At 42.1% G+C, this 13243-nt stretch overlaps 1 protein-coding gene across 6 annotated transcripts in view; it reads right to left on the bottom strand.

Annotated features, from left to right (window-relative positions):
• The window catches only part of KANK1 (KN motif and ankyrin repeat domains 1), a 201550-nt gene that overhangs the window by 172303 nt on the left and 16004 nt on the right, over positions 1 to 13243 (bottom strand). The gene's annotated exons all lie outside the window — the stretch shown is intronic.

Below are 13243 nucleotides of genomic sequence, written 5' to 3'. Positions count from 1 at the left end.
TATAAGAAAAAAAGAGCCCCCCCAAATTTCTTGTTCATCAAGGACATTAGCAGCACTTGAGAGACAATGCTTACATCCTCCCAGACCTGTGGTTTGTTGAAAAATTAATTTACCCCATCCACGCTTTGATCTTCCAGCAAATTATTTCCTGAGACAAGATTTAACTTGCGAGCGCCCCACAGGCTAACCAGCTGTCAGAGCGGAACTGGCATCAAATTCCAGGTGGTGAGCGGAGAGGGGGCTTCCTGTCCTCCCGAAGGGGACCCTACTCAGTAACACACCAAATGCCACCGAGAGGTCCAATTTTCCCATGAAAAACATAGAGGTTCAAACTACAACGCAGCTTAGCTTTGTGTTCAAAGGAGAAAGAGGCTTTTAGGAGGTGGGTCCATTTTATATACCAGCACTAGTATTTCCGTTATGAAAGCTTTTTTGTAGTTGTTTTAGTTTTATTTCTTATTTTCACAATAAGGAGGAGAGTCACAACCCAAGTGGTCTCCTTGCTTCTACCGCTTTTTTCACTAAAAGAGGGAAGGAGGAAGCTTCCGGTCTTCCAAAAGCTCTTGCTTGTCTTGAACCTGTCCTGCAAGGTATATGCTGCCAGCCAGATGGGACAGATGAGCCCTGAATAAAATGCTTGTTGTACTGGAAACCGCATGCTTGGTCTATACAAATGCTGGTTGCAAACAAAGACCAAAGAATTAATTTTGCTATGTATTCATCCTTACCTTGGGTTATTGGCAGAAAAATGAAACACCTTCTCCGCAAAGATGTCTAAGTCCTAATTCCCAAACTTCTAAGTATGTTACATTACATGGCAAAAAACACTTTGAAGACATAATTAAGGTTAAAGACCTCTGAGATGAGGAGAGTCACCTGGGTTATCCAGGTGGGTCCCATGGAATCATATAAGTCCTTGACAGCAGAGAGCCTTTTCTGGCTGTGGTCAGAGAAAGAGAGACGGGACACAGAAGTAGCGGCAGGAGAAATCTGAAGGGTGAAAGGGATTCAACTCACTGCTGGTGGCTTTGAAGATGGAGGATGGGGGTCATGAGGTAAGGAATGCAGGGGTCCCTAAATGTTGAGAACAACGAAGAAACGGATTCATTCTCAGAACCAGCTCTGCCCACTCCTGATTGGATAGCATTCCAGTGAGACCTGTGTTGACCTTCTGACCTACAGAGCTGAAGATAATAATACATTGTGTTGTTGTAAGCATTAAATTTCTGGGTTTTGTTACAGCAGGGATAGAAAACAAATAGCGATTTTGGTACCTGAAAGTGGGGTGCTGCTGTGACAAATACCAAGAAACGTGGAAGTGGCTTTGGAATTGGGCAGTGGGTGCAGCCTGGAAGAATTCTGAGAAGCATGGTAGAAAAAGTCTAGATTGCCTCGAACAGACCTGTTAGTACACACGGACATTGAGGACTACCAGGAAGGACTCAGAAGGAAGTGAAGAGCACGGCAGAGAAAACATAAATTGCCTTAGAGAATATCTAAATGCTCAAGAGCAGGAGAAATCACAAATATTACCATTCTACCACTCGCTGCCTGCTATGCACTAAAAGTGAAGCCCCAACATGACAAATCAGAGGGACAGTTCTGCTGCCCGGCAGCTCTACTGTACAATCTGTCTCCCGTGACAATGATAAAGCTGTTTTCCTTGCAAGGCGACTACCTCCTAGCCATGTGGCCCGGGGCAGACAACCTATCTGACCCGCACTCGGGGATGATGGTAGCACCCATCTCACAGGAGTGCCATGGGGATTAAACGAGGCCATGCATGGAAAGCCCTAGTACAGTGCCGCGTACACAGTAGGCACTCAAAAATGTGAGCTATTTTTCTGACCTAGTCAAGAGGGAAATATGACTGGAGAGGACTATATCCTTCCTTTCTCCCACAGGAAAGCATCTGACGCGTCTTCCCTAGGGAAGACTTAGGGCCCACGCACAAAAGAAGGAAACAGAGGCGAGTTTGGGGGATGTTCAGGAAGCCACTGCTATATAAATCAAAGGCAAGGTTTGGGGACTCAATGGGGCTATTCCAAAATGCAAGGGACAGATGGGCTGAGGCCTGGGGAAGCTGCCCAAGGCAGCAGAGAAAGAAAAAAAGGAGGCTGAGTTGTTTCTCTGGGTGAGTCTATTACTGGAAACTTGCCAACTGCAGTTTGAGAAGACTGGGCAGAGACACTGTGCCCCTCTCAGGGCCAACTTGGACCGGAAGTGATGCGGCTGGGTCCCACGGTCGAGAAGCCAGGAGGAGGGGGTGAAGGGGGCACCCTCAAAGAAAGACATCATTTTTAATTCTCCAGCCTGGCTTCCTACCTCAAACTCCCCTCTCCCCCACTTCCACCCATCTCCATCCATGGAACTGTAACACATAACAAAAATTAAAAGACCACAATTGTTCCTAGATGGGCAAGGCAAAGGAAAATTTTACAGAAGCGCATAGAATTTGCTACTTAAGAAGGACAGTTTTTCTCCTATTGTAAAAATTTTTTAGTTTTGGTGCTTTCATAAGGTTTCTGGGAGAAGACATCATGGGGAAGAAAAAAGGCACTAAAAGCATGTGAATATCCTTTCTGTCTCTCTACATCTGTACCCTTGACTATAAATTATAGTAGTTCATTTCCCAGGATTAACAGTCAAGAGCTAAATGTCAGCCAGCAGGCTACTGCATACCTAAGAGGAGGGACAATCACCTTAGGAATGATTCACATAGAACCAAGTAGTGAAGAATTAAATCATTCTCCGCTGGTATGTTTATAAGGCATATACCTCTGCCAACACAGTCAGCGTTTTCTGTTTAAGAGCCGCATTCCCCCCACTTCTTTCTTTCAAAAGAATCTCCTGGTGCCTACTGAGAAGACATCACATCTTACATTACTGTCTGTTGGTAGTGTAAGCCACAGCCTCCCCAGCAATGTGATTAAGGCACAATTTTTTCTGAGCAAAGCACGTGTATCCACTGAACACAATAATGCTTTCAGAAAAAGAACAAGTTTCACAAGTTCTTCCAACAATCCCACTGTTTTGGATTCACAAGCTGGAAAAATGTACATTTCTGCATTACATTTTCTGAATTTCCCCAAGTTGGGTAGGCTAAATTCTTCACTCCCACTATTTATTACTCAATGCCCTTTCCAAGTAAGCCCAGACAGGCAGTCATCAAAGCAGATGCATTATTTGGGTGCATAAGACAACAGAACTGGATCTTATCTCTGTCCAGCCCTCCCCCCGCCCCACGCTGCAAACCTCTGCTAACCTCCGAGGATAAAAAAGCAGAGTGGTAAAGGGGCCGGGTGATTTATATTCTTCTTATCTCAACGCAAACCTGTAGAATCTGGGAGTGTCAGCTACTGAATCTCAGATCCTCCTAAAAGGATGATGTGAGCGCCTAGTGATTTTGTTTTGCTTTTCGTAAACACGAGAAAGGGGAGGTATGGCTTGGAGAGAGTTAGATAATGAACTTAGCTACTGAAAACAAATTCCAGCCTACTTTTTGAAGAGGAAAACAACAGAATGGGTAGGAACTGTTCAGAGCCCACATGACCTTTGCATCTGCCTCACTTAGTCTATCAGGAACTAGAAATGCCACCCCAGTTTTGATTGACTGGGTGCGAAGAACCAGCATCTTTTTTTCCCTGACTTCTCACAAGGCAGCAATCACCTTCAACCAGGATGGTCCAGACACCTGAATGTGACACAATAAAAAGTATTCCGGATTCAAGTAAGTCAACTGTTCAGGACTGGAAGATCTTAAGAATGTTTTGGAGAGAAAAAAATATATATATATTACACATAATTATTTACATATATATGTAAAAACTTTCCATTTTGTATGCCTCTTCCACGGGCATAAGAGGTTTCATATACTAAGTACTTAGACTGTACCAGACACTTTAAACGCATTATGCATTACTTGATCTGTTCCTTACAAGAACCCAGTTAACAAACTGTCTCCGTGTTCCCTTTTTAAGATGAGGCTTAGGAAGGTTAAACAACATGCCCCAGAGGCATAAATCGGCAGACCTAACCTCTGAACTCAAATTCATGCTCTGAACCCAGGATTAATATCTTTCATATACCGTGATTAGCAACAGATTCTAAAAACAGCTATGACTCCTCCAAATTACCCTGGGGGTTCAACAAATTTTACTGACAAAATTAATGATTATCTCCTTTTTTCAACAACCTTTGTTCCTCCATATGAAAACTTCACACACCCAGCTTTGCCTCTGACTGGCAGTAAGTCACACTCTCTCCCTGGTGCTGGTTTCAAAGCAATGCAAATATTCAAAAGTGCCTTCCTCTTCCAGGAGTCACCATCACTGCAGGACAAAATCCAATTCCAAAACTGTGCTGACCACCAACTGCACGGTGCCAGATGCCCCATTATCTGCAGCGTGTTACCCAGCCTCCAATCACAGCCACCTCCTGCGCTCTCCTGCAGCTGTGTACACAAGGTTTATTATACTACAACGGCCAGTGTTGCTTTCTGGCCAAGAGATAAGAAGGACACAGTTGATTAAGATGCTACTGTTGGTAAGGGAATCTCTGATCTACTCCAGAATTCTGGAAGTGCATTTCTTAATAATAAACTCAGCAGTTTTACTCACATTCAAGATGTCTGAAAACCAGTGATTAAGCCTGCATTTTAGTCCCAGGCTTAACCAGCAAATTGCATGCTCAAACCAAGTAGCTTGGAGGAGACTTTCAAATAAGTAATGTTTAGCTTCTGAGTATCAACTATATATCTAAACATAAAAATAAAACAATTAGAAAGTTTAATGGTTGTTGTCAGGGGCTAGGGGGAGGGGAAAATGAGGAGTTAGTGTTTAATGGATACAGAGTTTCTGTTTGGGAAGATGACAGTTCTGCAGATGGATGGTGGTGATGGTTGCATAACAATATAAATGTACTTAATACCACTGAATTGTACATTTAAAAATGGTAAAACGGTAAAACAAACAAACTTATGCTAACAGTCAAGTGAATGCTTCTTTTCTGAAACCTCTCACTTAAAGGGGAAATGAGGAACAGCATCTTTTAAAACAAATCATTGAAAGATCTTGGGCCCATTCTAGGCATTACAGGGAAGACTTTAAACACAAGTTTTAGGCCCAGAGCTCCTGAAAAAAGACGAATGCTCTCGAGTTCCTTTTCAATCTGTATATACTATGTGGAGCCAAAATGTCCTTAGAGTCATCTGAGGAGAGGACTGAGCACAGGGGCTCACAGCAGCCCACCCATTATTTCACAGTCTTGTTATGGACTGAATGTTTGTGTGTGTCCGTCCCCCTCTCCGCCCCCGCAAAATTCATATGTTGAAGCCCTAACCTCCAGTGTGATGGTATTTGAAGGTGGGGCCTTTGGGAAGTAATTAGGTTTAGATGACATCATGAGGGATAGCCTCCATGATGGGATTAGTGTCCTTGTAAGAAGAGGAAGAGAAACCAGAGCCTTACTCTCTCCACCATGTGAGGACACAGCGAGAAGGCAGCCTTCTACAGGCCAGGAAGCCGGCACTCATCAGGACCCAACCATGCAGCACCCTGATCTCGGATTTCCAGAACTGTGAAAAACAAATGTCTGTTGTTTAATCCACCCAGTCTGCGGTATTTTGTTATAGCAGCCCGAGCTGACTAGGACAAGTCTACTACATAATATATCTGTGTTTGCGCTCATATTCAATTAACGTTTTAAACTCATTACTGACAGAAGAAAAAAAGTTTCCGAAATGCCTCACTCAGGAGCATGTTTTTTGGGCACCATAGCTCAGGTGGGCATCTGACAAGGCCCCTTCTCTCTCTCTGTGTCACAATATAACATGGCAACAGTCTGGCTCACACAGACACACACAGAAGTGGCAACTGTTTTTCCCACTTTATGGGCTATTTCCGAGTAACACTGAGGAGAGATGCCAAAAGGCTGTCATGGTTCAGAATGAAATGGTCTCTGGTTCACTGAGTCTCTTTTTTCACCTCAGACAAATAAACGCTTTTCACTGGAGGAAAATTACGGATGCTGCTGCACCCCAGTTGACTACTGATGCTCCATTTTCATCACCTGAGAATGAACTGCTGCATCTCAAATGAGTGCAAGTTCCCACCATCAAGTCTCTCCATCCCACTTCCAAACTTAATAGTTTTGGTGTACAATTGTTGACCTATGTAGTCATTTTTTTTCCTCCCTCAAGGCTAATGTTCTGACTTGTAAGCCAATCCTGATCCCAAAGGTGAATAATTAAGTACTACTTACCCTTGTTTTGGCATTTTGTTTCCCCTTCATTGGGGAAAAAAAGCACAACTTGCATTAGAAAACTCTGACCTTTACCTAGGTCAGTGTACTTCTTTTGAGTTACATAAAATGTAATTTCCTTTAAAACTTGCATAATTCATTTTAAATGTCACTGCAAAATTGATGGTTAACATCAACAAAATAAAATAAAAATAAAAACCTAATCCTCCCTAACACAAAAATATGTTAGAAAACCCCTATTAATCAGGATAGAGTTACAATTAAAACATGAATAGCTAGGCAGATCAACAGAACAGAAAAGTCAAGAAATGAACACAAAAGCATATGGGATTTGGTATATGATAAAGGTGACATTTCCAATCAAAGGAGAAAAATGGATTATTAATAAATGGTTGGGAAAACCAGTAGCCATCTGAAAAAAAAGTAAACTGAGATCACTACTTACTAAAATAAATTTAAGGATTAATAATTTAAATATAAAAATGGAAACCATGGAAGTACCAGAAGAAACACTGGACAATAAAAAATATGTATTTTTAGAGTGGGGCAAGCCTTTTTCTCTTTATGGCATTCAATTCAAAGTCCTTAACATAAGCAGTTGATAAATTTATCTACATGGGGGAATGCAACATAAGCCAAGTCAAAAGATGAACAATAAACTGGGAACCACTCCAGTTCTTATCACAGATAAGGGGCGGATTTCCCTTATATATAAAGTGACACAACTTGATAACAGTCCAACAGCAAAGGATAGAACAGTTCACAGGAAGGTAAATACAAATGGCTCTTAAGGACTTATGAAAAGATGCTCAATCTCCTAAGAGAAATGCAAACAGATTAAAACCACATGAGACACCATTTTTCACTTATCAGATTGGCAAAGATTAAGAAGTTTCATAACATACCACGTTGGCAAGGATGTAGAGAAACGGTTACTTTCATACCTTGCTGGTGAGAGTATACACTAGCACAGCTTCTATGGAAGGTATTTGGGGCAAAATCTATTACAAGTACAAATGCACATGTCCTTTCACTTGGTAATTCCATCTGTATGATTTTACATGTGAGCAAAATAATGTATGTACAAAGTTATCCTTTGCAGCACTGTTATAAATAGCAAAATCAATAGGAAACTGATTCAACAAAATATGGAGTATCTGTAAAAAGAAATACTATGCTGCTCTGTTAAAACTATAAAAATATAGGGAAAAGTATACCTATATAGAAGAATCTCAAGACATATGTAAAGTATGTTATTATTTGTGATTTTTAAAAAAGGGGAAGAATATGATAATACAAACACATTTCTTTTTTTTTGCTGAGGAAGACTCACCCTGAGCTAACATCCATCACCAATCCCCCTCTTTTTTTTTTTTTCCTTGAGGAAGATTCGCCCTGAGCTAACATCTATGCCAATCTTCCTCTATTTTGTATGTGGGTTGCCACCACAGCATGGCTGATTAGTGGAGTAGGTCCACACCCGGAATCCGAACCAGCAAACCTAGGCCACTCAAGTGGAACACGCTGAACCCAACCACTAGGCCACAGGGCCGGCCCCCACACACACTTTTTTATATACGAACAGAGTACCTCTGGAAGGAGGAACACTGACTGCCTGAGGAGGGAATATGGTGGCTAGTGGCAGGAACTGAGAGGTTTTTCATTAAATCCTTTTCTATCTTTCAAATTCAAGCCCATGTATTATTATCCACTTGAAGATTATTTTTTAAGCAGCAGAACGGTTGTAAGTAAAGCTAAAGAAGTTCACCAGAAAATGGAATAAAAAGACAAAGACCTAGAAAACAGAAGAGAAAAAGGTAAGAAAATCAGAGGATTGCTCCAGGACCAACATTTGAAAACAGGAATTCAATCAAGAGAAAAGAGGAAGAAAGTTACCAAAGATAATTCAAGAAATTTTCCAATAACTGAAAAACAGAAGTTTCTAGATTGGGAAGGCCACTCTGACCCCAGAAGAAATCAATAAAAACAGATCAATCAGAATACTTGGGACAAAGAAAAGATCCTAAAACCTTTTAAAGAGAAGAAGTGGGAAAAAACTTCAGCTTTCATAAAAAACTAGACTTTTAGGGAGCAATCTTTTCAAAGTTCTGAGGGAAAAGAATTTTTAACCTAGAATCATATACTTAGCTAAACTATCAAGGGTGGGGGGAGACAATTTAGACATGCCAAATCTCAAAAAATGTATCTCCCATTTAACCCTTTTCAGAAGCTGCTGGCCAATGCCCTCTACCAAGATAACAGACCAAGAGAGACCATAAGCAGAGAGGACAACATGGGATCCAGGAAAGAGAAATGAAGGGAATCTCTGGGAAGACGGGGAGTCTTCATAAGGGGTGCCTTCAGGAGGAAAGGACCAAACAGATAGCTGCCTTGAGGTTTTCAAACATAGAGGAAGGTTAGGCTTCAATTTAGGGGGAGGAATCAGTGAGAGGTACATAAAGCTAACAAACAAAACAATTATTAACTCTGGGTGAGAACAAGCTGTATGAAGAAGGAAATGTCATTTAAATTACACATCTCAGCTGTGAATTATTTTCATAGTTATAATAATATAAACACTATATATTAACAAAATAAAAAACTATATTTATATTAGGAGGATTTGAGAAAAGAGTGTGGGAAGAAGTTATAAGAGTTATAGTCTCATCTTCCACAATATGAAGACAATAAATAATATCCAAATTTGGATTTTAAAAAAATCAAGAAATGACAGCATAAGCATGTTTTCTCAAAACACTGCCATTTTCACAGGTCTACATTAGTCAAATATCAGCATTTTCTTATGGTTCAACAACATTAGAAATATAAGAGATTTGTAAGTGGTTACCTCTAAGGGGAAAGAATCAGGTGGGAAAGGTGAGGCAGAGAGCTACTGTTTTTATTTACAGGTATTGTAGAACAATGTGAGATTTTAAAGTATACAAACACTCACACATAAAACATGGTTAAAATTTTTCATAGAGCCCATATTCAAGGTTTTTCACACATGAGAATTATTGATGGGGCTAATTTGCACTGCCACAATAATAAAAGCTGTATTTCAAGCAGCATGTGAGAACAGTCGAGGGTTTGTAGGTCTACTGCTGCTGGAACTGACCACCAACTCCTACCTGTGGGCTGGGGACACAGGCGTTGTGTCCACCTTGCTGACTCACTCGTTGGGAGAAATGTCTCAGACACCATGCCAGGATGGTCATGTTCCTTGAAGAGTTCAGGATTTTTCAGATTGTTCTCATTAACTTTTTAATTTTTGTAATTTTAAACTGACTAAGATCACAAAATAAAATCAGAGGTGCCAGTACTTTCGTGTTTTCTAACACCTCATTCTTGTGAGAGGTAGAGTTAGGAATACACGTGGGTTTGTATGCAGAACTCAGTTAAAAGCAAATGTGAGTAGGGGGCCAGCCCAGTGGCATAGAAGTTAAGTTCACACGCTCAAATTCAGCAGCCCAGGCTTCACCGGGCGGGGACCTACACAGTACTTATCAAGCCATGCTGTGGCGTCCCACCTATAAAGTAGAGGAAGATGGGCATGGATGTTAGCCCAGGGCCAATCTTCCTCAGCAAAAACAGGAGGATTGGCAACAGATGTTAGCTCAGGGCTAATCTTCCTCACCAAAAAAAAAAAAAGCAATGTGAATAGGAAACTGAACTAATTTGTAAGAACCAATGGCTTTAGGTAATCAGATTTTACAAAACAAACCAAAACTACTTGAAGGGCTGGCATGGTGGCGTAGCGGTTAAGTTCACATGCTCTGCTTTGGCAGCCTGGGGATTGCAGGTTCGGATCCCAGGCGCAGACCTACACACCGCTTGTCAAGCCATGCTGTGGCGGTGTCCCATATACAAAGTAGAGGAAGATGGGCATGGATGTTAGCCCAGAGCCAATCTTCCTTAGCAAAAAGAGGAGGATTGGCAACAGATGTTAGCTCAGGGCTAATCTTGCTCACCAAAAAACAAAACAAAACCCCAAACTAAAGCTACTTGATCCTTCGAGTGATAAATTCTATTGGTTAAAAAACTAGCCGTGCGGTTTCTAAGGATTCACTGTGAGATCCGCAATTCCAGTTCTAACAGATGAGCGACAGCCACAGGAGCAGGGAAATCGGTACAATCCTTTGTTGCTTAGTCTCCTGGATCACAGTGCTAATGTCACCACGTGCCTGCCTAAATAAAAGTACAACATGTATTAGAGTCATTAACTCAAATCTGGCCAATGCAGAAATACGAAATTCTGTAGATTTTTGTAAGCATCTATGTGACATAACTTGCCAAGACTACCCAAATTCAAAAAGAGATTTCTCTAAAAATTTCAAGTAAAATTGAAGTTCCAGGAATATGTTGAAGCCCATGGCTTTGGATACCCCCTGAAACTCTTCCCATTTGAAAAGCACAGACTAAGACATCAGTTCTTATGTGCCCCGATGGAACACCCTACCATTCATGTAATCCTTTCGAGTGTTAGCCAACAACTAACTGTGGCAAGAAATTCTTCAGAAGATATTCTTGTCAGAAGTTAGGGTCTTTGGGTTCAAGAAACAAGAGTTTGGGACTGACTAGCCAAAGAAGTAGACAATAGTAGCTTACAAGTATATTAACTTGTATAAGTGTATCCAATGAAATAAAAGCCCACAGAGAGATAGCATATCCAGAATTGCTGTTGCAGAACACTGATCAAACTAGTAAGTGGCATACTATCTGAAACAACAGTGCTGACCTGGCTGGAGCTCAAAAGAAAACCAGCTATAAGCTAAGACAAACAAATCTCTTTAATAAACGACTTCTCCCTTGTAGATCGCATTTGAATTCTTATACACCGTTCACTGCCAAAGGTTACTCGAAGGGTCTAACAATAAAAGGCACAGTTATTGTCAGAAAATAAACAAAAAGAACTCCAGAGCGACTTTTCATCAAGTGAAGGCTGGGGAGAGGGGCAAGGAGGGAAAGGGTTGCATTATTTTACCTACATATTAGAGCAAAGAATCACTATCACAACTGCATAAAGCATAAAACTTAGGTCCTGGCATCCTCGTAGCCAAAGCAGAAAAGGAAATGTGATGAGTTATACAACTTTTATAACCAGAAAAAAAAGCCTCTGTTCATCAGGGAAATAAATGTTTTCCTAACAGTGAACTGAAACATACACTTTCTCATATGAGGGATTCTAAACGGCTCAGTAAATCTTCATTGGCATCCAACAACAAATATCTGTTAAGTGCCTTCTATGTTTCCGGGCTCTGTTCTAGGAACTTGGTATATATCAGCCAACAAATCAGATAAAGATCCCTGTCCTGGGGAAGCCCATACTCTACCCGGGCAGACAGACAATAAACAAACATAATAGGTAAATTACATAATATGTTATTATGCTACAGGAAGAAAGGAAGAGTTGGGCAAGAGGGATCAGGAGCAGCAGAGGCAGATCACAGTTCTGAATAGATAGTCAAGGCGTTGAGATGGTGACTTCTGAGCAAGAACTCAGGGTGAGCGTGTATGGAACTGAGAGGAGCACTTCGGGCAGAGGAAGGCACCAGTGCAAAGGCCCTAAGGGGGAGCACACAGGCATGTTTGAGGAACAGCAAGGAGGCCAGCGCTGCCAAGCAAGGGGGGGGGGGGTACAGGAGACGAAGTCAGAGAGTAACGAGGAACCAACCAGGTCAAGACAGCCATGGGGTTCACTATAAAAACTTTTCCTCTTACGGAAACAGGAAGCCAACAGAGGGTTGGAGCAGAGAAATGTCATGATCTGACTTTTGTTTTTAAAGGATCACTGTTGAGAATGGATGGCAAGGGCAGAGGCAGGGAGACCAGTTACGAGGCTACTGCAATAACCCAGGTCACAGAGGATGGTGGCAGCAGAAATGGGGAGAAGGAGGCCAATTCTGGATATATTCCTAAGGTAGAGTCAACAGGATTTGCTAATGGATTGGAGGTGCAGTGTGAGAGAAAGGAGAGTGGAGATGACCCCACAGTTTTTGGGTTTTGCCATCCATCAAGATAGGGAAACTATGGGAAGACCCAGCCTTGGGGTAAACCAGGAGTTCTGTTTTGGCCATGCTGAGTTTGAGGCAGCTATGGGACATCCAGGTGGACATGTGAGGAGGTAGCTGGACATATAAGCGTGGAGTTGGGGAAAGAATTCAGAGCTGGAACAATAAATGTGAAAATAACTGCAATATGGATAGTACCTAAAGCCATGAGACTGAATGAGGTCACCAGGGGAGTGAGTGTCTACAGAAACGAAGAGAAGGACTGTGCCCTAGGGCCCTCCCCAAATCAAGGAGCTGAAGAACCAGCAAAGGAAACTGAGAAGGAGTGGCCTGTGAACGAGGAGGAGAACCAGCAGGTGCAGAAAACTTCTACTATGACCATGCTTTACATTATCCATCAATAACAGCAAAAGGCATAACATCACGTCAAAGTTCAAGAAGGCACTTCTTTGGGAAGCTACAGCACAACGGTCCAGGATTTCAGCTTTTGGCCAATTCTGGCTTGATTAGCATGAGTTGTCAGCACCAAGTGAGGGTGGTGAAGGGAGAGCCAGGGCAGGTCAGAGGCTAGAGGTCAGGAAAGCACGGGCAGGCACACACTGCTAGCCCAAGGAGCATAGCAAGGTTTCGAGAGTAAGCTGGGTTAGAAGTCCAAGTAGCTCATTGAGAAATACCAACTACAAACCCAAAAGTTAGTGTGCAGTCCCCTCCTGATCTGTCCCTGCACAAGTTCCCATTACGGTGTTTGCCTTCTCCCAGTTTAACCCCATTCTCGGTCCTGGGCCTGGAGAGCAGACCCCATGGCATACCAGGAGCCCCTCCCTCATTAGCAAAAGGGCCCAGAAAGAGTCTCCTGCCCTTGTCGAGTACAAAGGACAGAGACCCCAGTGATCTCCCGAGCATACACATCTGCTGGTGAGAACAATAAAGGCCACAAAGGCAGCACAGAGAGAAGCGTCCTCTCTCTCTCT

The sequence above is a fragment of the Ceratotherium simum genome, chromosome 20 (assembly GCF_057802395.1).
Source record: "Ceratotherium simum simum isolate JZ-2026a chromosome 20, ASM5780239v1, whole genome shotgun sequence".
Classification (NCBI taxonomy): domain Eukaryota; kingdom Metazoa; phylum Chordata; class Mammalia; order Perissodactyla; family Rhinocerotidae; genus Ceratotherium; species Ceratotherium simum.
The sequence above is the reverse complement of the archived record's forward strand: the minus strand, read 5'-3'. Positions and strand labels throughout refer to the sequence as shown.